At 44.0% G+C, this 24,353-nt stretch overlaps 1 protein-coding gene across 2 annotated transcripts in view; it reads left to right on the top strand.

Annotated features, from left to right (window-relative positions):
* The window catches only part of TRIM44 (tripartite motif containing 44), a 110,336-nt gene that overhangs the window by 65,470 nt on the left and 20,513 nt on the right, over positions 1–24,353 (top strand). The gene's annotated exons all lie outside the window — the stretch shown is intronic.

Genomic DNA, 24,353 nt, shown 5'->3' with positions numbered 1-24,353 from the left:
GCACTTCTTGGTCTTGAGGTGAGGGGCAGCGAGCTGTCACGGCCCAGCTGCACAGGGACTGCCCCTCAGGCAGGGACCGCTGAAAGCTGACCGCGCTGCCAGCTTTGCCCTGGCTTTACAGCTGTCCGGGGCTGACAGCTGCTCAGGTGCAGTAGTGATACCTGCTTCTGTGCTGAACAGTATAAATAGGAGCCAGACCCACATATATTCTTCAGAGCTTCAGAACCCCTCTGTGAGCTGTAGTTACTCCGTTCTTCTTTTTACAGATGAGGAAATTAATATTACAGGAGGTTATATGATTAAGCCATGGTCACACAGTCAGAAAGTGAGTCCACCAGGATTAGAACCCAGATCTCTCAGGCTTAAAATTCTATGCTTTCAACCACTGCATTATACTGCCTTTCTCAGGGGATGCAAGATTCATATCTTCCAACATCTTGGCTGGGAATAAGTGACAACCCAACAGGGATTTGGCATTTTTATCAGGAAATTTTTTCATTTTCTTTGTTGAATGGCGAAAAGCAGTTTGCCTGAGACAGAAGTTGAGATGGAGCTTGCCAGGAAAATGCCTAAAGTGGAACGAACCAGAACTTCTCTCCCCAGACAGGTAAACAGGAGTTTATTCCCTGGCTTTTGTCGAGCCAGCAACTACCATTGCCTCTTCTAAAAGAGCCACTGTTCACCCAGTGGCAGATGCAGGCCAACTGTTGTCATGGCAATGGCAGGAGAGGCTAGCATGTTTAATTCCAGAACTGATAATTAACTGGGGGGTGGGGTGGGGGCAGGGAGAGAAATGGGGGGATAATTGTTTCAGGAGGGAAAACTTAGCAATTACCGGCAAGCTGCATAGATGAAAAGGCCAGGCACAGATGCTCCAGCCCAGCATGCCCCTAGAATTCAGCACTCATCCCCTCTGGTTAGGAATTTTTGATAAACTGAAATGAAGGGTCAAGTCCCCACCCAACTAAGACTCTTTAAGGAACCAGATGAGGAAAGAAGAATGTTACATAAAAGTGCAGGGGGTCAGAGGAATGACTACCCTAAATGATATCACCCAGCCAGGAGCAATCTAGAAATGCTATCTAAACTCTGCGGGAAGAATTCGTGCTTGGGGAGAAAGCATACCTGTTTTGAGTTTTGACTTCTGTGGATGGAATGAGGGAGACTGGCTTATTAGAGAGTAAAAAGGAAGATTTGTAGAGACGATGCACTTGTTGAGGTACTTGATCATTGTGGCTGTTAGTCTATAAGCCCTCAGAGACTGTAATATTGAAAGTAAGCTAAGCATTCCATATGGATTATCCATCTCATGTAATCCTTACAGCAGCCTAGCACAAAGGTGTTTATTATTTTCATATCGGACTTTGATATATTCAGTACCTTGCCCAATGTCACAGAGCTCTTAAGTCACTGTACTGAATCCTATTGTCCTGTTGATTTGTATTTATAAAATAAAACCTGTATTACTCTGTAGGGAAGTCATGGTCCCAATCTAGAATAAAATCAGACTTAAGTAGATACAAACAATTTACAGTAAAAAGGAAAATAATATTTTTTCTAGCGGAGGTAAGGTCAGCTGCAACATAAAAATTATTGAAGGAGATATATTGGAGAATATCCTGTCATGCTTCTGAGATCTAACACACTCCTAGCTTATAGATTAACCCTATGTCTCCAGTGCTGATCAGGTGAATAAATATGAACTATGGTTCCTTCCTAACTTGTTCTGTGGCTCAGGATGGGTTAAGGCTTGGAAGAGGAGGTGACTTGGGGACATTATATGCAAATACGCAGGCTTAGAACTCCTCTAATGAAAAATATTTTTTTAAGTAATCTCTCCACCCAACATGGGGCTCGAACTCACAACCCCAAGATCAAGAGTTGCATGCTTTTCTGACTGAGCCAGCCAGGCGCTCCTAATGATGTATTTTAATCAAACTTCCATGTTTGTGTAGTTTTCATTGGGAAAAAAATGTCATAGTGTGTAGGAAGACTTTCCTGTATTCGTGTGTGTGTGTGTGTGTGTGAGAGAGAGAGAGAGAGAGAGAGAGAGATAGGGGTGGGTGGAGAGGGAAAGAGAGGATCAGGGGGAGAGAGAGAGATTTTTACTTTAAAATGATAAGTCTTGGGGGGGTGGCTGAGTCTCAGTCTCCTGGCTGGCTCAGTCAGTAGAGCATGTGACTCTTGATCTCAGGGTTGTGAGTTTGAGCCCCACATTGGGTGTAGAGATTAAATAACAGCTACAACAACAGAAGTGAGGAGTCTCTGTGGGAAGAGAAACATAGCATTTATCCAGCAGTATCTAGAGAGCACCTTCTTCGTTCCAGGTGTTGTCTTTGGTGCCAGGAATACAGTTTTCTTTCTTCTTCTTTTTTTTTTTTAATTTAAGATTTTATTTATTCATTTGACAGCACAAACGGGGGAACGACAGGCAGAGGGAGAGGGAGAAGCAGGCTCCCTGCTGAGCAGGGAGCCCAATGCGCAGCTGGATCCCAGGACTCTGGCAGATGCTTAACCGACTGAGCCACCCAGGTGTCCCAGGAATAATTTTCAACAAAACATTCAAGGTCCATGTCCTCAAAGAGTTTATATCCTAGAGTCTCAAGTAAGGACTGAGAAATGTAAGTGGTATGTAATTTAAAAACACATTTTAAAGAAACCCATTGGTTTCTCTCTTAAAACCAATTATAGGATATAAAACTTGCCCAGTCCTTCTGGCTGGGAAGAAAATATGCAGAAGATAGAATAAAAGAGAAGTATAGGTTGATAATCACTACTTAAAACTATGAGTTTCCCCTCAATTTTCCAGAGGCTTAACAAACTCTAATAAGTTGATGTTGCCTTTGCAAGTGAAACAATTAATATCAAAATTTGGGAGTTCGATTGACACAATAATTATGCTAGAAAATGTAATTTTGCCTGCATAATAGAGGTGGGATTATCTCAAGGAGCTCTCATTAATGTGCTGTTCATTAACAAAGAGCAGAGTAACCTTTCTCTTATTAGATTAGTACAGGGTCATGATGCAAAAGGCTGTTGGAATAATTCTCAGTCTTTTGTTCTAAGAAAATAAATTAAGCACTGTCTAGAAGTCTGGATATGAAAATTGAAATCATTGAAGACAGAAAAACAGTGTGGCCACTCATACTGAAATCAACATAACCTTCTTTCCTTTCTGCAAGTTTCATCCCTTTATCCATTTATTTAACAGATTTTACCAAGTGTCTGCCATGTACCAAGCAGTGCTAGCTGTTGGAGCTATAGTAGAAGTCAAAACCAAAAAAAGTCCTTGTTTACGCATAGCGATTGGTCTCTCCTCCACATTTCAGGGGCATACATCTGTTCTGTCTACTCAACTCTCCGCAAGCTTAAAGAATCAGCAACCTACTTTAAGAAAAAATACATGTCACATGCGGTTATAAATGGAAATCCCCAAATGTGAGGTTTCCCAGGTGTATTAGACTGAACACTAATTATTTGAATTGTTGAGTTTACCCTTCTCAACTAGGGTTCCATTGTCCAGTAAGCGTGGCACATGCTGCTGGCTGACCCACCTCTTGGACTTCCATAAGTACCGTGGTATAATAAAGAGTTTGAGAAGCCTTGTGATAATGAGTCCTGTCTCTTTGTTTAGCCCAGCATTCCCAAACTTACTGATTATAAGGCTCTTTTAACTCCTGTCACATAAATATACTCTAGCTGCCGTGTTCCTCAACTGGAGGAATGTAGCTCATTCTCCACTATATGTTGAGACCTGATACTAAAAATTTGCCACCCAGAAAGAGATGTAAGGCAATATATTAGGAGTCCACATCTTTCAGGCTGAAATCTCCCCCTCATTGTACTTCAAGTAACTGGGATTTTTGAACTGTTATTATTAATGTAATTTATTTCCAGTATAATTGGAAGTGTAGTTAACAGGGTTCAGATAATTGAAGCTGATAAACATTCCTGAGAAAAAGAAGCCTAGAAAGGGCCACTGGGATATATTTTTAAATTGACATGGGAAAAAAAAAAAAACAATTTGGATGTCTGTAATTTCATTAAAAATAAGATATCCATCATAAATAAGCTTTTTGTTCTTTTCGTCTTAATGTAACTCCTTTCACTTTTTAACAAAATGTTGCGGTACCAGTGTATATACCAGGCACCCAGCACATTGCCTAGTACGGAGTAGACCCTTAAACGTTGATTGAAGGAAGGAATAAATGAATGAATCAGACAATGACAAGGAGCATTACTAAATACAAAATAATGGAGAGCAAGGTCATTTTTGGTTTGTTTGTACACTGATATAGACAGTGTATAATAAAGTAGGCTTATCCTTTTGTCACATGATAGTGCCTCTTACATCCAGTAGGAATCATGTGCTTATCACAGATTTGGAGGAACTAAGAAAATAACTTACATAAGAGTATTTTGCCAACTGTCAAGTGCTGCATCCAAGGGTAGTTGTGGTTTTTTTTTCACTAAGATTATGGAAGTGCTCAGCATTCTATTTTAGAAATTTCCTTGATATGACCAAGCACTAATGCCAAATGGATTATACACCAGGATCACAGTATTTTTATTTAAAGGCCAAGAGAGGGGCGCCTGGTGGCTCAGTTGGTTAGGCGTCATGAGATTGAGCCCCATGTCGGGCTCTGTGCTCAGTACAGAGTCTGCTTGGGATTCTCTCTCCCTCTCCCTCTGTCCCTCCCACTCATGCTCTCTTCTCACTCTCTCTCAAAATAAATAAATCTTTAAAGAAAAATAAAAGCCAAGAGAGATAGGCAATGAAACCAAGATGTCAGGCCTTCAATGGAACTCTCTGTCCCTGAACTTCCTCATCAGTCATCTTGGGGCAGTGGCACCCACTCTGTATTAAGGAGCAAGCGAGATAATATATGTGAATGGTAGTATGTAAGAAATGCAAAGAAGAAATGGAAATGATGCTCTGTGCCCTTCAGAAGTATAAAGTACTAAACAAGTGAAACAGAATTGGATGATATAAAGTCTTTTTATAATGGTATTTGTTAAGAACATTATTGCATTCCAACTTGAGGTTCATATATTCATTTAAATAAATACCAAAAAAATTTTTTTAAGATGAATGAATAAACGTTTACCAGAAGTAATGAAGGAAACAAGAAGATTGATCTTGATTCATCACCTTTACAACTTAAAAGGTGCACATAGACTTCTCATTTCCTTATTCTAACAAGACTGAGAGATGGTTTTGCTATCCTCCTATTACATAATCAGCAGATTGGATGAGAGTAAGTGACTTGTCCAGGGTCTCCCAGCTAGAGCTGAAGTGGTGAGAGTTAGCCCCATTTGAAGTAGGGCCTCCTTACTTACATTCTGCACCTTTGTTCTCACAGCTACTTTGGTTCAAAACATAATTCTTATGCTCTCCTCCCTCTTCAGTGTGCTTCTCTGCCCTTGACTTCACCTTCTCAGTAAATGGTATCATCATGTCTCAATATCAGTATTCAGTATCTCTCTTTTCTTCACACTCCATGTCCAATTAATCAACAAATCCTGTCAGATTTGCCCCCAAATATACATCAAATCCAAGGACTTCTCAACACCACCACCCCACCATCCTGGTCCAATCATATACTTTCTCCTGAAGAATCTTCCTGCTTCTTTAAACAGGTGTGGTGTTCCTTCTGACTTCAGGGCCTCTGTGCTTGTGTTCCCTTCTGCCCACGTGTTCATCCCCAGGTCTTCACACATAGTTCGCTCTCTCACTTTATGTAGGCTTCTGCCAAAATATTACCTCTTTAGATCTCTAGTCCATACCCTGCTTTGATTTTCTGTATACACTTGTTACTACATGAAAATATATTATGTATTTAACATAGTATTTTCTTTCTTCCCCACTAGAAAATAAGTGTCATGAGGGTAAAAGCTTTGCCTTTTTCACCACCGTATATTAGTGCCTGGAACATCATAGGCACACAGTTCAATTTTTGAATGAATAAATAGCTCTGCAAAACCCATTTTGAGTTGTGGAGGGAACCCCGGTTTGGAATAGGAAACCCTTAGATTCACTTGAGAGCATTCTGAGTTTGTCACTTGTCAGGTCATCTACCTTCAGCTGTTGTTTGTGGGTCTGCTTTTGTTGTCCACAGAACTCCACAGAATGAGAATAACAAGGTCATAGGATTCAGAGTGGGAGGAGTGGGGGGAGATGAAATGAGCAAATGTATATGCACCCTTTGAAAAGACATGGAAGAGAAAACGTGCGTGACTTTCTGAGCCTGAGCTGCTCAAGGGCAGCGCTGGTAGGGGACTTTTCTTCTGTGCTGCTCTGGAGTTCTATACCCATAAGGCTTGCCAGAGACTATACTGGCAATGTTAACATTCTTAAGCCTAGGCTCTTTCATTCATCCTCAAACCCTAGCCTAAAGAACACCTTGCCCAAGCCATAGGGTTCCCAAGTGACTATCAAAATAATGCTTATGCATCATACTTTTTGCTTAGAACCAACTACTAAAGTATCTAGGGGCGGCTCACTGACCCAGACTACTTTAATGATAAGAAAGTCTTCTCTTGATTATTTTCAGTCTTGTTTTGTTTCTCTGAACATGCCCGTGTTTAAATAAATGAGTAGCACTGTCATTTCTCCAACCAGATCTAACCTTACTGCTGTTTGGGATGGGCAAGCCTCATCCTCTGCAGTTGCCAAATTGATTTAAAGGAACTGACCCTCCTGTCGGAAACGCTGTGTGTCGACACCTCCGGCAATTAGGGCTCCTTTCAGAGACTCATACTCTTCTATCTTTCTGCCCCTGGCTACTCAGCCTTTATGTGGTCTTAGTAGTTCCAGTATCCTTCTCCCCGTACCTCATCGAAGGGGCCTTCTTGCTTACCCTCGGACCCACATAAGCACTTGTCATTCTGAACCATTTCTTTCTCAATAGAAGCTGACCGGTAAGGCAGTGAAATTTCTAGTTGCTGTAAGTTGTGTTGACAGTTGTAGCGTGAATCCTGCAGCAATGAAGGTCCTTACCAGATAAGTAAAATCTAGCTGTTCACAGAAAAGAAGGACAGGAGGATGGTTTGTTGGTGAAGAGGAAGGACTGGACTATTCTAAGAGCCTGACCTGCTGCTGCTAGCCCCTTCAGATGGAGGGGAAGCAGTATAGGTAGGGGGAGGAGTGGTTACCTCCTGGAGCAGGTTCTGGAGCCAGCGTGATGGCTGAGACCGATTGTAGTACCAAGAGGAGTTTCAGTGGAGGAAGCTGTCTCTCTGAAGTCTGGAGCTGAGAGAATCATGCCTTCCTGATTCCACTGTAGGTCCTTTCGTTCTTTCCGAACTGAATCAAATTACAAATGTCGGATCTGTGTCAAAGTAACAGTAACATTATAATAGAAACCACTTACTGAATACTTACTAAGCGCCTAGTAAGTACTAAGCACCTTGCATGTATGTGAACATTGCCCTGAGCCTTCAGGCTTTGTGTTAGTGGGAATCTTTCAGGTACATAAAAGAGAAGTAAGGAGAAATTTCGTAAAGGAGAAGTTCTTGTGAGAATGCTCAGGTAAGTAAAGAGCACAGGGAAGAGTCAGTCTCCTTACAGGCCTCGTGGACACGCACACCACCATTCTGGATCTAGTGCCATGCTCCTGACCAGTGTCCCAGCTGCTTCTTCAGCAGCGGCTTCTCTGGCTTCCCTCCAGCGCTCTGCTGTTATGGAGACTCAGCTCTCTGTCTGCTTTTTAACCTGCACCACTCCTATTTTTCCTTCAAGGTCCAACTTCACTCCCTCTTCTTCCATGAATCCTTCTTTGATCCCCTCTCTGGTTTTTATGGTTCATCTCTGGACTTAGCACTTTCTTCTCTGTATTGTAATCAGGTGCGTGCTCTGTCACACCAACAGCCTATGAGCTCCGGCAACATCTGTGCTTGATTTTTCTTTCTCTCAGTAATGCGTAGCAGGACTGTTATACTATTTGCTAATGACATGCATGAGCAATATTTTGCCATGTTCCAGACTTGGAGAATGACTACTGACCAGGACGCATGAGCCCTTGGCCATTCCTTAGATAATAATGATCGTGGCCATAATAGCTGACACTGATTGAAGGCATACTGTGTGCCAGGCACTGTCCTAAGGGTGTTATGTGTCACGATTTCATTTAATTCTTGCAGTAGCCCCTTAAGGGTAGAGGCTGTTACCGTCCCCGTTTTCCAGATGAGGAAAATGAAATATGGAAAGATTTGAATAATGTGCCCCAGGTCACACAGCCAGTAAATGGGAGAGACCTAAGGTTTGAACCAGAGCCATCTGGATAGCCACCTCTCTACTGCCTTCTCGAATCACCATTGTAGGCTTGCACTGAAATAAATACGTTAATAAATAAACGAAAATTTAAAATATTTAGTAAATTAATATTAAGTAAATGAAATGTCTCTCTTGGACATGTGCTCTAATGAGGGGCTTTAACCTAATTATTTGAGGCTAGTTTCTTGGCTGTTTTCACTTCAAGCTGCACACTTGCCCCGTCTGCTGTGTTTGGGCCTTCTGAGAGGGCAGGGTTGTGGCAGGGAGAGCTTTGGAGGGAGTAAACTGCGCTCTCAGGACTGTGGCGGCAGAGCCTCTGGAGAGATTTGGGCAGTGCTCTTTGCCAGTCCTTGGCCGGTAGCAGGCTGCAGAAGTGCCATCGTGCCCGCGGCCGCCCATTAGGCTTCAAACTTGTGTGCGCATGCGCAAGGAGCTTGGAGAACAGCGGCCCATCTGAGCCAGCCTCGTGCAAGCTACTGTCTGGAAAAGCAGGGGCGAGGTCAGATGTATCATCACAAGGTATTTCCCAAGATAAACAGACTTTTTGTTCTGACTCCTGCTTTCCCAGCTTGAGGCCTGGCTGTTTCCTCTTTCTTCTTTTAAAACAATCTTTCCTGAAGGCGTTTCTCTTCCTTCCTGCCTTTGAGTGATTAGGGCTGACATCTGGGAAGAAGGAAGTGATCTCCTCCTTCAAAGGGCATGTCTCCATGAGACCTGAAAGTTGTTTAAAATGAAGGTGTTGCCGCTGGAGTTCTGAGTCAAGGTGTGGAGTGCGCAAGCCAGACTTCTGGCTCAGGGGACCGGAAATAAGAAAGGTGAGCTCTTGCCATGAATCAGCTATCATCAGTCAGTAAACAAGTCTTTCCGGAGTCTTACCCAGGTGATTAGGCTTGTGGTAGGATGCCAGTTGCTTACAACCAAGAGGAGATGGTGGGGGATAGTCAAGATTGTAATATATGAAGAAATAAGACAACAATGAGATAATACATTATTAAAAACCAAATGTGTGTTTCAAACTCTCATAATTTTAAGAGTTCTCGGAATCAGTGTGATGCACTGGTTAAAGAATGTGGGCTTTGGGATCAGAGGTTCTGGGTCTGAATTCCAGCTCATCACCTAGTGGTTTTAGAACCTTAGTCCTGCTGTTTAAACTAGGCCTTGGTTTTCTCATCTGCAAGATGGAGATGCTGGTAGTGTCTAAAGTAAGGTTACTGTGAGGATTAATGAGATGATGTATTTACTCAGTTAACAAAAAAGGTCTGTGGAGTGTCTTCTTTGTGCAAGGCAGTGTTGTAAGTGCATGGGGGATGCCCATGCGCCTGAAATCTCAGTGGCTACAACAACAAGAGACATTTCTTTCTCTCACTCACTACATGTCCACTGTGGATCAGCTTTAGCTCTGCTCCCTTCTCCTCCATTCTAAGACCAAGGCTAAGGAGCAGCTCCTATGTGGAACATGCCAGCAAAGGGAAAAGAGCAATGGCAAAACCGTGTACCCCACCCCAGCAGAGCAGGGGATGGCTGTTGGGGCAGTGTGTGACGTGATTTCAGATGGAGAGGAGTCTTGGCCCAAACATCATTGCAGTGATTCGTGTGAAAGATCTTGAAGTTCTAGGCCTGGATAAGAACAGGAGCAATGGGGGGAGGAGAATAGCTGGGGGCCACATGGGCTAGGCCAGGGAGATGGAGAGTATGGAGTGAATGGGTGTATTTGAGGAATAAAGGAGAAAGCTGGAGCTCATTCGGGAGCCCTGGCTTCCACGCCCAGCACGGCCACTACTTCCTTAGGTACACTCGGACAAGTCATTGAGCCTCGCTGGGCTTCAGTTTGAACATTTATAAAACGAGAGGCCTGAGTCTGATGTGGCCCCTTAGGTGCCTTCCAGCTCTATCCCTCTATGGCTCTAAGACTCCAAGGTCTTTGTCTTAGGAGACCACAGACTGTGGGGAGTCATGCTGTTGGGAGGAAAGGTTGGTTTGGAGAGGAAGATGTAATAACTCCATTTTGCATTTGTCTCAGTGCACCAGATTACGTGCCTTTCCACTGTGCCTCTGCTCATAGCCTTCACTTTCTCTTGGGCTTTGTTATGAATCTGAAACAGGAGCTAGAATTTATTTTTCATCTCCAAAGTGGGATCCATAGACACACAGGGCCTTGAGGTCATAGGACTTATGTAGCCTTGTGCACAGTGTGTCTCCAGCATCTTTGGTATGCTAGCATCTTTATATGCTTCTTCCAGCATATTTCATGTTATGATAACATGTTCACAGTGTCAGCCTGGGAGTCTGCTTGGGGAGAAAACTTATTTCCCCCCACCCCCATATATCCTCAGAATGAGAAATTTCTGACAACTCCTCCTCCCTTCCACGCTTCTGCCTCTCTTAGCCATTATTTGCCCCTTCCCTTGGGAAGAGGGGTAACTTGTCTGATTGGTGAGAGTCTGGCGGTCATTTGGCTTTTCTTCTCTGTTGTGCAGGGTTCATATGTTAACAATCACCGCACTGAAGAGACAACATGGCCATATCTTTCTCTCTTCTCTTTTGCATCTCTTGGATCACTGGGTTCAGGCAGGATGGGCCATCCTTGCTCTTCTCTCCTTTGCAGTAAGCAGATTAGGAAGGAACTGCCTCTGATGGACCCAGATAGGTCTTTGTTCCAGCACTTCCATCAGTGACTAGATGAGTAAGTTGAGTCACTCCTTCCCTGGGATTCAGAAAATGTTGATATAGTGGCAGGAAGCACCTCGTGTAGCCTCAGACACCATCCTCGGTCAGCACGACATTTTATTAATTGAGTCTCCATTAACAAAAGTAGCACCTTGATGGCAATTTAGCTCCTTAAGTCTTTGCTTTCCTTGTTTGAAATGAGAATACAGTGAATAAGTGACACCGTGACCTTCAACAGAACACTTCTGATGTCACATCACAGTTCATGGCTTTCTAGCCCCCATCCTCAGCTTTTCCAGGGGGAAAGTGCAGCCGTGAAAGAGGAGACTGTTCTTCACTGTGCATCAGAGGAAGTAGTTTATTTACAAAACTAAGTTTCCGTCAGCCAGTGTCTGCTTGACCTGGAAGCTGTGTTTCTAGGAAACGTAGTGCAGCTCTGGGTCTGGCATTTTAACCACTTCAGCCGGAATGCTGAATGTGGTGCTTTTCTCGTGTGGTCGTTTCAGTTAAATGACTACTTGGACTTTTCAGTATTGACGTTATTGTACAGTCTAAGCTCACCAAAGATGAGAGTTGTACCTAATGAGTTTGAGGTTTCTAACCTCTTGCCTATCTCCAACACCAGGCAGTGTTTTGAAATATACCTTTTAACTGGCAAATACTTAAATCCTGACGTGATACTGGCACGTTGTCTTTGTTTTTTACTATAGGCTTTTTTAAAGTTACAGGCTCACTCAGTTGAAATGGTTAAACCAATTTGTGTGCATTGTTGTGACCTCAGTTGATTTGTTACAGAAAAAGTTTCAGTCTTGATCACGGTCTGCAGGAATCCTCAGGAGACACAGCTAGTGGGCCTTGGTTTACTCCACCCGCACGTGTGCCAGACAGGCTGCGAGGCGCAGTAGGAATAAAGGACGAGCCACGGACCTGCTCTCAAGGCACTTACAGGCCAGTTGAGAACTGGAACTCGTGAGCAGAGAATTACACTGTACCAGTATGAGAACCACGTGGAGAAATGTGTTAAGTGCTATGGGAGGCAGAGTAAAAAGTAGTTCTTCCTAGCAAACTGGGAAGATGTCACAGATGGTGACCCATTCAAACCAGCAGCCTGCTCAGAGCTTTACAGCTGGAAGTGGATTGGGGGAGTGTGGAGAATGGACTCAGAATAGTAAACTCTGTTCATTACAAGGGGATTTGGAGCCACGGTTCGTTCACCAGGGGAAACTGTGTGCTATATGACTAGTTATGTCCTTGGTCGGCATTGTGCTTTATTCTGTAAGAAGAGAGCTTTGCCACCATTCATTCTTCTGGTTCTAAAAAGAGCATGAACATAATAGAAATAAATTTAGCATATATTGAGGCCATATTTGGGGGCCTGTTCAACTTGGAAGTTTCATTTGTTCATTCGTTCATTCATTCATTCATTCACTCCCTCTCTGCAATCTAAAAGAAAGAGATTTAGTTTCTTTTTAACAGCCTCCTAGTCTTCAGCTGTTCTGTATTCTAACTGCGGCTTCTTACTAGAGACTGCTGGTAAGGAGCAGAAACCCACCCAGACTGGTTCAGATCCACAGTGGGGCATGGAAAGGGCATTTCACAGAACCCCATTCAAGGAAGTGTTCCTGTGCCTGGTGGAGACTGTCAGGCTCCATTTTTGTCTGTGCTTCCTGCTTCTCTTTCCCCATGACAGAGCAGCCTCTTGTGTTTACTCCTGTCCCTCATCTTCCCTTATAATTCCTGCTCGCCCTGGCACTGCTTCAGATCCAGCTGTACAGCGGTTTTCTGAGGCAGGATTCAAAATTGCCTCATCACAGTCTCAAGAGAAAACCCAGCTAATTCACGTCTAGTAATTAGCTGCCCTTGAGTTAGGTGGTCATACCTCACACAGACAGCTCCAGTAACAAAGGGTATGTGGGGGTGGAGGAAGAGACCTGTGGTTTGCAGGGCTTCTCCTCCCCAAGGAGGGGGCAGGGCAGCAGAGTAAATTGGGAAAGGTAAGCAAAATTGAATGAAATTCTGCTATGCTACCCTAGAGGCAAACTAGTACATAATCTAAGATGATAATTTAGTCTTTCTTAACACAGTTTTTGATAATTAGACAAGAGAGTACCCCTAAGTGCCTACATCTAGTATCCCATCACAGACAAATTCCATTTCTTATTCAGCTAACATTTCACAGAAAAACAGAATAGTGATCACTCAGCCAACATGTGGCTCCTAATAGCACACTGTTTTCATTTGCTGTGACCTCTTACAGGCCAGGGTGTATGAGAAAAACAATTTGAAATCTCAGGAGCTACTTCCATGTCTTGCTAATTGGGTGACTATGAACAGTTCCAACTTCTTAGAACATGTTCCCTGATTCACAGAATGGGCTTGACTTGTTCCTCACCGGCCTCCCTGGGTGCTTTGCGAGGAGCAACTGATAATTTTGTGAATAGTAGAGCACTGTACAGATGAGTTCAGTTATTAATAAATTATGTTAGAGACAGTAACAAAGATACAGTTTTTTTGTTTGGGATTTAACATGAGGTGCTAAGGAATAGACCCTCTGGCATCTGCTTACCTAAGGCAGGCCATGGCTTCAGGCAAGATCCGTAAACACCAAGTTTCTGGCTCTATACCTTTACGTCTCAGGGCTGTCATCAAGCACTTGGAGTTCCTTGGATGAAAGGTGTAATGAAAGGTACTAGGTGCATGCGCCTCCATCAGTGTGCATATATCGTCATGGCTCTGGGTCATGATAGAGGGCCTTTTGTTCATTTTGGAGGTGGTAATGTTTTAATCATTATAATGGTGTTACATGGGCTGTTATCTGGGGTGCTTCTTTTAATTAGATGGTGATGGTGAGGAAGAAACATGGATCACAAATTATTTCCATTTTGCAAACAAGTAAAAAAAAACTGAATAATTTGTTGAAGGTCATTCAACTAGTAAGTTCAAGAGCTAGGATTCAATCCAGTTCTGCCTGAATCAAATTCCCACATTTTTCCACTATGCGTCACTGCCACCAGATCTTAGAGCTCAGTTTAGTCCAGTGATTTCTAATGGGGGCTCTCAAATCCCAAGAGGATCTATGAAGCTAGAAATAAAAGTCTGTGGACTGTTTTCAGTATTTCAGAAATTGTAATGGGAAATCTTCCATTTAACTATAACAGGGCATAGTTATGTTAGCTGTTTCCCCTCCTTCTGACCTAATTTGTCAGTTATTGATTATTTAATTCATACAAGAAAACTAATATTCAAAACTGCTATTTGTTAGACCAAGATTTTCTAATTCTGAAGCCCCTGGAGGGCATATAGGGGTCATTAGTGGTTAAAAAATTGTGAAATATAGTCTGATCCAAAGACTGTAAACTGATGGGTTATCAGCCAAATCTAGCCTAAGGAAGTGTTTTGTTTGGCTCATAAAGTATTTTTTTAATTTATGAGTTACCAGCATTTAAAAATTGGACAATTCCACATCAAAAAATAGATATTTTTAGCTTCTTTTGAAAATTCAAACATTCTGACAATATTAGATCCATATTTTCCCATGACATTGGCCAGCCGGCCCCTTAGATAGGGCATGCTCTTTCCAATTTACCATTCTTCACCTGGCCCAGTTTATTCATTTGTTCACATTACCTGCCAGATCCCTAGAAGCATCTGTGATGTCTGGGCTAGTCCAGTCTCCTCATTTTGTTGCTTGGTTTTATTTTTTTATTTTTTTTAAAGATTTATTTATTTGACAGAGAGAGACACAGCGAGAGAGGGAACACAAGCAGGGGGAGTGGTAGAGGGAGAAGCAGGCTTCCCGCCGAGCAGGGAGCCCGATGCGGGGCTCAATCCCAGGACCCTGGGACTGTGACCTGAGCCGAAGGCAGGCGCTTAACAACTGAGCCACCCAGGTGCCCCTTGTTGCTTGGTTTTAGTTAAACCCATTCCCTGGTTGTAATCACTCACATCTTTTGTACCCTGTACAGTTTTGTGTCTTGGTCTTCTTATGTTGTTATTTTAAGGTCTTTCATACCACCTTGTCTATTTGGCTGTACTATATCTTTGAGAACAGGAGCCACATGCTCATCATCAGTTCAGCAAGCACTATTGGCATAGTTTGGGGGGTTGGGAATGCAAAGAAGAGTAAGATGGAAATCCTACCCTGAGGAAGATCACAGCCCAGCCTTGTTTCTTTTTAATTCAGGAAAGCGGCTGTCACCTTGATAAGTACCAAATGCATCTTCAAGGCCTACTTAACTGGAGTATTGTGATTAACAGGGTGGGGTTTGATGTCAGAAAGATAGGTCGGAGCACTGACCCACCCTTTATTGCCCACTTAAGCAATTTATGTAAACTCTCCAGCTTTAGTTTTCTGGCCTATTAAATGGGGATAATCTTGATGCCTGTGGGGTGAAATGCAGATTGAATGACCTGATGCTCATAAGGGGTTAGGCATGGTGCTTAACATTTGGTAACTGCCAGTGTGTGCTGATTCTGATTACTAGGGCTAGACATGCAGTTGGCACTCAATTAATGCTTGTTGAATTAACAGATGAGTGGGCAGAATAAATTCAGTGTGAAGAATTGACTGTGTTTAAATAGGCAAATAGCTGTCAAGGATGATGTCACCAAAAGTGTCTGTGGCAGGCCTGGAGAACACAGATTTTTGATGGCTTTGAATGTTCTGGTTTTAATGAGCCTAGAGGAAGCACATGTTGTGGCTCAGCACCCAGAGTTTTTTAAAGCGGATTTATAAGCTTACCTCTGTGGAATAACATCAACCCTCAGTTTAATATAAGTTGATACAAAGTTGAGAAGAGAGGAATAAATCTCTACTAATCTTGCAAAGTAGACTTGTGCTTAGTGTTTTGAAAATGTACTCAGGACTTCAAAATTGGCCAGTAGGCTAAGACTCCCTGAAATAGCAGGTAGACGTTATCTCTGTGAACAATCATCATGGTTGCTAAGGTGACTGCCCAAATGGGAAGAAGCATCAGACCACTTTCCCAGAGCTACTGGACTGCTTCCTCTTTTTTTACAGCCTTAAAGGACAGGCTGAGGGGAACGGACGGACTTACTGTGTGCTAGCACTGTCTCATTTAATTGTTACACTGATCCTCTGAAACACTTTACTATACAGATGACAAAACTGAAGCTCAGAGAGATTAAGGGACACGTTCCAATTCTCGTACATCTTGTAAGCGGCAGGACAGGACTATGGTTCTTTCCGTAACCACACAGAGCCTCTCAGAGCCAACCTCACCATCTCAAAGTATTCATTGTGGCCACCAAACCCATCCTCATTCCCACTCCCAAAAGGAAGCTCAAGTAAAGGCCAGCAAAGTAGATTTACTAAGCTGCTCATTTTCTTCTTACTTCCATTCAGCACATGTTTTTTAAGCATCCATATTATGCCCAGCACAGCTCCTGTTGCTGAGGATACAGGGTGAACAAGACAGAGATGAGGTCCTTTCTCAGGTAGAATTTAACTCCAGTGGAAAGAGATAGACCAAAAAACAAAAACAAAAAAACAAAAGCACTAGTAAACCACTAAATACACAAAATAATCTCAGATATCATTGTTAGGAAATGAAATAAAGTGATTTGATTAAAAGGGACCGGAGAGAAGAAACTACTGTAGACAAGGTGTTCAAAGAAGAGCTGAGTAGGCCACTTCGGAGCTGAAACCTGACTGAACAAAGGACCTAGTCAAGCAGCAGTGCGCACAGGGAGCATTGCAGGCAAAGGGAACAGGAAGTTCAGACTAGAGGCTGGCCTCTGGTGAAGACCACCTCACCTCTTAGACATTTTTTAATGTGCTTAACAGAGCAGTGTGTCTGATATATAATCTGAATGATGATATTATATTGTTTGATACTATTATTTTTCTGGGTATTTTGGCAATGGGGCTAGTAATCTTACTTTAAGAAAGCTGTGATCTATACAAGTCACGGACCTAAGTTGGCTTTATAGGAAAAAGGTAGACACAGGGTTTACATCTGTTTCCTGGGAGAGAACCACATACCCTAGGCTCTGCCTGGGCAGTGGAGCACTGCATTCGAGGCTGGTAAGGATCCAGATATGGCAGGATCAGCGGGAAGCCTCTAGAAGCCCCAGTCACACAGAACTTAGATACCTAGGAAGGGAGCCGCTGGATGATGTGAACATTTGTTTTGGTGCCAAATGAGATTATTCCCAGGATGTTTTTGGTTATCCCAAGGGGTAAATTCTAAAACAACAAAGAGGGAAATAAAATTATATATATATATTTTTTGTAGAAAAGTAGGGACTAAATACACAGCCTAAAATAATTTAGGGAGTAGAAATAGGGGGAGTACCATGAACTCAAACAAGGTTCGAGTGGAGTAACTTTTAAAACAGTAAAAACCACTGCCTAGACCAATACTTCCCTAACCTAGACACCCTGAACATAGTAATAGGAATTAGAAAGCTCTTTACCATGTTTCAGAAATATGAATGGGTAATAGGGCTAGACAGGCTATCATTTACTCCGTGCCTTTCAGGTCACTCTTTCATTGGCTTATTCAGTATTGCAACAAACCCTTAATGAGATATCCACTGTGTGCCAGGTATAATGCAAAGTGCTAGGAAATTTTTTAAATGACTAAAATAAGAATCCTTGCTGTTGAGACATTTTAACCACCTGGAGAACAAAGAGACAAGTAAATGGATCATTACAAAGCAGTGTAACATGTACCAATAGAGGTGTTTATGGAGTGTTTTGAGAAGTCCACACAGTGGGGCTAGGGATAGGGTTTTGGAAAGCTTCCTAGAGGAGATCTTACTAAATCTAAGTTTAAAGGACATATATAAATTAGCCAGATGCGTCCAAGGGAATGAAATTCTTGGCAGAGGAGTGATCGTATATTTATATGAAAGGCTTTTAATTCTCCAGAGTACTTTTATGCATTGTATCAGAATTGTGTTCAGCTTTGAGGAAAACTCTGGTATCAGTAGCTTAAGCAAACAGAGGTTTATTTGTTTCACCTATTAAGTTTGGAGGGAGGTGACTGCTGGCTTTGGTTCAGTGCCTAATGATGTCAATACTGCCACGTGTCTCTGAGACTCCCTGGGCTTGTTGCCTTATGATTGAAAAGGGGCTGCAGCTTTGGGTATCGTATCTGTGTTCAAGCATGAAACAGGGGTCAGAAAAAGGGCCATGTCTATTAATCAGAAAAGTAAACATATCCCCAAGGAGCACCCCCACCCAAACCAGAAGACTTATCCTTCCGTGTCATGGGCTTGGACCAGGCACATGCCCCCTACCCCGCACTGCAGTACAGGCTTTGTGTGCAGATACTTAACCCTTCTACCCTCCAGAGTAGAAACCAGCAAGGGAAGCAAGTTAGCAGTCACTAAATCAACCCAACAGTAGTATCTGCCACACACATTTCATTTTACTTGCTCCTCATGATAAGCTTATAAGTAGGAAGAGCAGGTGTTATTGGCTCCACTTTAGAGAAGAAGAAACTGAGATCCTGCAATCACAGAGCTGTACCTTTATGTAGCAATAATAACACAAAAAATGAAAGCTAATGTTGATTGTGTGCTTAGTACAACCCAGACTATGCTAAGCACTTTGCATTGTTCTCTTACTTCCTCCTCTTGCAGTCCTGAGAGGGAGGCTCTCCTTATTTGATAGGTGAGCAGTCTGAGGTGTAGGGAGATGTTGGCCTAACTCGCATGGGATCACAAAGCTAGCATAGCGCAGAGCCGGGACTCCAATGTCAGTTCTCCAAAATGCCAGCCAGATGCTCTTCTTGCCTCTTCTACCTTTAAACTCTCGTAACTGTCTCCCTGTGGATCCAGTAAGTGTGCCATCTCACTGTAATGGCCCAGAGCCCTTGAAGCCACCCCATGCCCCTATTACTCATGTTAATTTATTTGACCCACTCCTGTTTCTTCATTATTGCTTTTATGAACAGAGAATCCAGCAACACATTATTTAAAATGTCCTGCCATTATGAATGCATTTCCTTTCATTGTAATAGCACCGACCATAATGAGTACATTTTGTATCCGTGCAGATGTCACTGGTGTTTTTGATGCTCCATTCTAATTTATGTTGGAAAATGAATACCTAAAGTATTGCCCAGGCTCCCATTACTCCAGAGGAAATGAGGGACACCCTGTGTGTATGCATATGTTTTTGCATTCATGCAGCAGATAGAATGTTTTGGTCAGAATGAATTGTGTGCCTGAAATGAGTCTGGCCCTTTCTTGGAAGGACACACTGGAGGTAATTCGCCGTGCGTGTCAGCAAACCTGTGCAAGCAGGTTTCTTTATGAATGTGTGTTTGGGCCAGCTGAAGGGGCACAAATTATAGTCCGATTTTGTTAGAAAGGGAAGAAGATAGCTGATTGGGGGATCCAGGTTCTGGGGTACCCCAAGATCTTGCCTTCATGTGCACAGGCGGCAAGGTTGCTATTATGCTTGGTGCCAACAAAATCACCCCATCAGTCAGCCACACACTGTCACTGCCTTTTTGACGTTGAGGGTGAATAGTGACACAGGGCCCCTGGGGAACATAAGGTGCTTGGTTTGGGGCTAGTTGCATGAACTGATCTTTACGTTGAGAGTCTGTCTGTGAAGTAGAGGGGTGATCATAGGCATAGAATTTGAAATGCCAGATTGTGGTAGAATGTGGCTCCTTTGTGGAGAGAGGCTGAGGTACTCAGCTATCCAAGAAATGGTTTTCCCTATGTTTGAAACAATATGTGGGCCATAAGTCTCTAGACCTTGAGCCTGTCTGTCTGTCGGGGATACTTGGGGTGGTATCTTTTTAGATACATCTATGCCAAACATTTCCAAGGCTCAGGATTGCGGTGGTGAAAGGGTACCTGGAAGATAACCTGTGAGACCCATTCTTAGGAATCTTCATTCATAACTAAGCTAAAAAGGAGGTAACACGGTGGTTTACAGAATAGAAGAATAGCCTAAATGTCTGTAAAATCCTACATTTTTATATCACCTATTCCAGCTAAATCTTTTAAATATCAGGAGTTGCCCCTTAATAAAAATTGTCTACTCAGTTTAGGACTACTGACTTACTATACACACAGATATGCGATATACACATAGATGAAGGGGTCTGGAAATGTTTTTCTTTTAACAAAAAAGGGCAAGACCCTTTCTAAAATTTGGCTTGGGGGAGAGCAGAATTTTTCTTTATATCTAAGTGATCTTAAATCTCACCAGGTTTTTATTGCTAAAAAATCTATCAGAATCTAGACTGGAATTTCAATATTTGTCCTTTTCTGTTTCATAGGGAATGCTTTCCCCTCCGAGTCTCTGCAGCCTTAACTTTTGCACAGTGCATCACCTGGCTCTTCTGTCAATACCCAAAAGACAGACTTGAAAGAACTAGTTTTTCCAAATCTACCTAGAAATCTAAGCCCAGATAAGACCAATGCAATAACCTTAAAGAAGTTTGTTCTTTGCTTCCTTGATGCCAGCAATCTACTAACACTTGTCCTATACTGAAAAGTCTACCGTTTTATAGGAGATTCTGTAGGAATGTTGTGTTTAAAACAGAAATGGATCTGGCTCTTGAGTTGAATTTCTGAGTCCCATATTCTCCATTATTGCAAACTCAAATGCTAGTAATGCCCGCTGCAGCCTCTAAAAGGGAACAGCAAGAGGCAAACACTTTCGGAGCTCTGCACGTCTGGGCAATCTGCGCCATTGTTCACCATTTGCTCAGGGGCAGCTATGTGAAGCACATTTTACTTTTGCCCAGGGGCAGGGTTAGTCTCTGAAAGGAGTGCAGAAACGAGGGTGCAGCTAGAAGCCGTGTCCTACAGTGGTGGCTTTAGGTTTCCATGGACAGATCACAGAAGAAGATGCAGTTTACCACCAGAGCCGTTTTGAGTCAGAAGTGTAGAAGACTGAAACCCAAGAACCTCTGGGTCTCCACACCACTGTTGGGGTTAGAGTGGGGAACCAGGGTGAGAACAAAGTATCTGCCCGGTGCTCCTTCCAGTCGCTGCTACCTGCTCGGTGAAGCAGGCGGGCAAGCCTGGGAGCCAGCCTGCACTGCTCTCCCGAGGAGCCGCCCATCTGAAGAGGGTACCTCTAGCAAATGTGCCTTCAGGGGACTATAGAACCAGAGGCAAAGCCATTTGCATTAATTCATCCTACACATGTCTTTAGCCTCCTAAAATGTTCAAGGTTCCTGCCATATGTGTATATAAGTTTCTGGTCTCTAAATAGCTGTGCTTAGAGTCTACTCTGAGTTGATTGAGCAGCAAGGGAGAGGACCAGGCCCAGGGAGAATATGGCTTGCTCTTTCCTGAATCAAGTTGTCTGCGCTTCCATGGCCATTCTGTTATAGTTGTCCTTAGCCATGAAACAAATGCAAGGGCTTTACGTTTTTCCTCAACAGCAAATGGCACCAACTGAGTGAGAACAGGTTGATGCCAAATCTGTGTGTTTTTTGAAACCGTTTATCTGAAATAAAGCAGAAATTACTCTTAATAGCTATCATTTATGTTGACCTGTGCCAGCTATAACTAAGGACTTTAATAAGGTATCTTATTTAGCGTTCACAACTGCTCTGTGACATAGGGTTTATTGGACCCATTTTACATGAGGATTTAAAACGTAGAGAGGAAAGTGACGTTCCCAACGTGACAGTAGCTACTTATTTCAGAGCCCAGTCCTTCCCTTTCACATGGTCATTGACAACTAGAAGACTGAAGAAAGAGTCCCTCGAAGAGACTCCGCTAGCCCACTTAAGAGAGCTGAGTTCCCTCCTCCTTTAAGCAAGTGCACAGGAAAGGCCACGGGGCTCCCCACACCAGCCACGCTAGTGCCTGATGCACCCCGTGGTAAGAGCTGCTGGCAGGCGGCTCAGCACCATGCACACCCGGCAAGGGGCCCAGCCCAGCCCAGCATTGTCTTTGGTGGGAAGAACAGTGGCTTTGCCGTGGGACAAACCTGGGCTCCAAACGTGAACAGGTCACTGACCTTTCTGAGCCTCAGTTTCCACATCTGTAAAACAGGGAGGCATAATGCCTTCTTCACAGAGATGCAGTCCACATGGGATGAGAGATTGTATATAACTACCAAATATGATGCATGCTCACTAGATGATTTTTTAAAAAGATACATAGTGCTTAAAATGTCATTTTACTCTGTGTTAACAAAAGGTTTCCCAGGCACCCTGAAGTGTTTTGGCTCCAGCAGGAGCAGGGTTGAACAATGCAGTGTTCTGCAGTTTTCCCAAAGGCAGGTTCATTCTTTAGAACCAGTTCTGCTTTTTATGGCCTGTTTTTCCCTCCAAGGTCGGAGGTGGGTCGATGCCTTCCCTTCTGCCCTCCCTATCCTATAGCTCTTCCCCAAGAATTCTCTCACCTCCCTTTTATGATTTCCTTAAGTGCTTTTGATGGCTGCTTGACACTAGAAAGATATTCCCAGCAGGCATTAGTTTGTAATTGCCGCTTGTTGCTTGATGTGAACTTGTGGCTGGCTTCTGGGAAAGCAGTGGGGCCTGGAGGGGGGAGGCAGGCTCTGCGCCCGCAAAGTGAGGCGATGGGCCCCGATGGGCTGGCGGGCCGCCGGAGGAGGGGCTCCACACATCCCCTCATGCCTTTTGCCACCTCTGTCCTGCGGGCCTGGAAGTGTGACCAGTAGAGGATTATGGTATGGGCAAACTCCCACATTCTTAGCCCCAACAAAAAAAGCAAAACAGAAACACAGATAAAGACCACAGGCTGCTAGGAGTACACGTCCGCAGTGTTTGTGTTACTGAGAGAAGGAATGCGGTGTCCTTAGGGTCGCCCTGTATGCACCAGAGCCAGCCAGCCCTCATTCCGGGGCCTGCCACCTGGGAACCTAGGCAGCCTCCCACTAAAACCTAAATAGGACTGTCCTCACCAAGGGGAAGGTGATTGAGGTACAAGAAATGGAGGCAAAATGCGAATCCCTTCTATCTTCATTTCACAAATAGACTCACAGCTGCAAAGCCGGGTTGGAAGTGTTTAGTCACAAGATACGCCCTCGAGCAACAGCTCTTGGTCTAGAGGAGGAAAAGCCAAGAATCCTACAGGGTTAATCCCACCGCAAGAGACATGCAGAGTAGCCGGTGACCAGTGCCAGGGAAATGCCTTTCACGTCAAGTGCTTCGTGCCTAGTCATGTGCCCCTGGCTCCCTTGTACCTTACGGTCTGTGCCCTAAACCGCACAGCCAGGACTTTACGAAGAGGCTTCGGTGCCCACCACTGTTCACAGCCTCCATCCTGATCTCAGACCTGCCCCCCTTGCACTCCACTTCCCGACCTGCCTGGCCCTCCCCAAGCTTGGACTTTGTGATGAATTGTCCTGTTCGTGGACACGGCTCACTGCTTAAGGCTGCCACTCTGCCCCTCGCGCCAGCTCTGCCCCTGCCGCGCCTCCATGGCGGTCGTTCGTGCGTATTTCCCTACGGAGGCGGCCTCTGGCTCGGCTGGCCTCACCGGGCCTCCAGACTGTACCTGTGTCCTGCTCCCCCGGGAGCAGTAGCACACCGCTAAGGTCCCCGCGGCCCTACAGGCCACACCAGGCTCTGTGAGTCTGAGGGGTGAATGCGGAATAGTCTCTGGAGGCCAGAGGGTTCCGCACAACGTGCGTGGAGGACGTACCTTTGAAGGCCGGGTCTGATTTGGGTAGGCCAAGGGAGAGGATACTGCTATTCCAGGCTGGAGCAAGAGAGGTCCTTGTTGTGACTTGTTAACAGCTGTTAAAGCCGTCAGTGTGAGGGAGGAGTTTAGAACTGGAGCTGCCACCGAGATTTAAGGATTATCTGTGGATTTCAATGCCATTACTGTTCTTTACTGGAGGGGAGGGGAGGAGGAGTTGGAATGAAAGAGAAAATAAAGCCTCTAGTACAGAGTTATGTCAGATTCATGGAGTCCTACACTCCTCCTCCAGGCAGTTTTTTCATTCCTATGGTGGGCCTGATTTGCGCGTCTGCTTTTAACCCCCAGCAGGAGTGCCCTTTACAGCCGTGTTGTGACCGTTCGTTCCAGTTGAGATGAGTAAGAGCTAAGTGGGTGAGCATCTTTTCTTTTCCAGAGACTGGTCGTTCCCACATTGGTTGCTAGGCCCCTCCAGTTAATCTAGCCCCATTTCTAAAGCCTGGTCTTGCCGTTCTCTCCAGTGGGCAGGAAGAGGTGTAGGATTAGCCACCAGAGCCCTTCGTCCCAGCAGCACTCCAAGCACTGTCAGCAGTCAGACTTACATCATAAGAGCAACAACCCAAAGGCAATTATGTGGGTAAAGGATGTGTTAACCTTATTGTGGCAGACATTTTAAAACCTATACTACGTGTGCCAGATTATGAGAGTGGCTACCTTAAACTCGCACTGTGTTACATGCCAGTTAGATCTCAGTAAAGCTGGGGGGAAATGAGACCCCAGAGATCGGAGAAGC

This window comes from Halichoerus grypus, chromosome 11 (genome assembly GCF_964656455.1).
Source record: "Halichoerus grypus chromosome 11, mHalGry1.hap1.1, whole genome shotgun sequence".
NCBI lineage: Eukaryota > Metazoa > Chordata > Mammalia > Carnivora > Phocidae > Halichoerus > Halichoerus grypus.
This window is presented reverse-complemented; position numbering and strand designations above follow the sequence as displayed.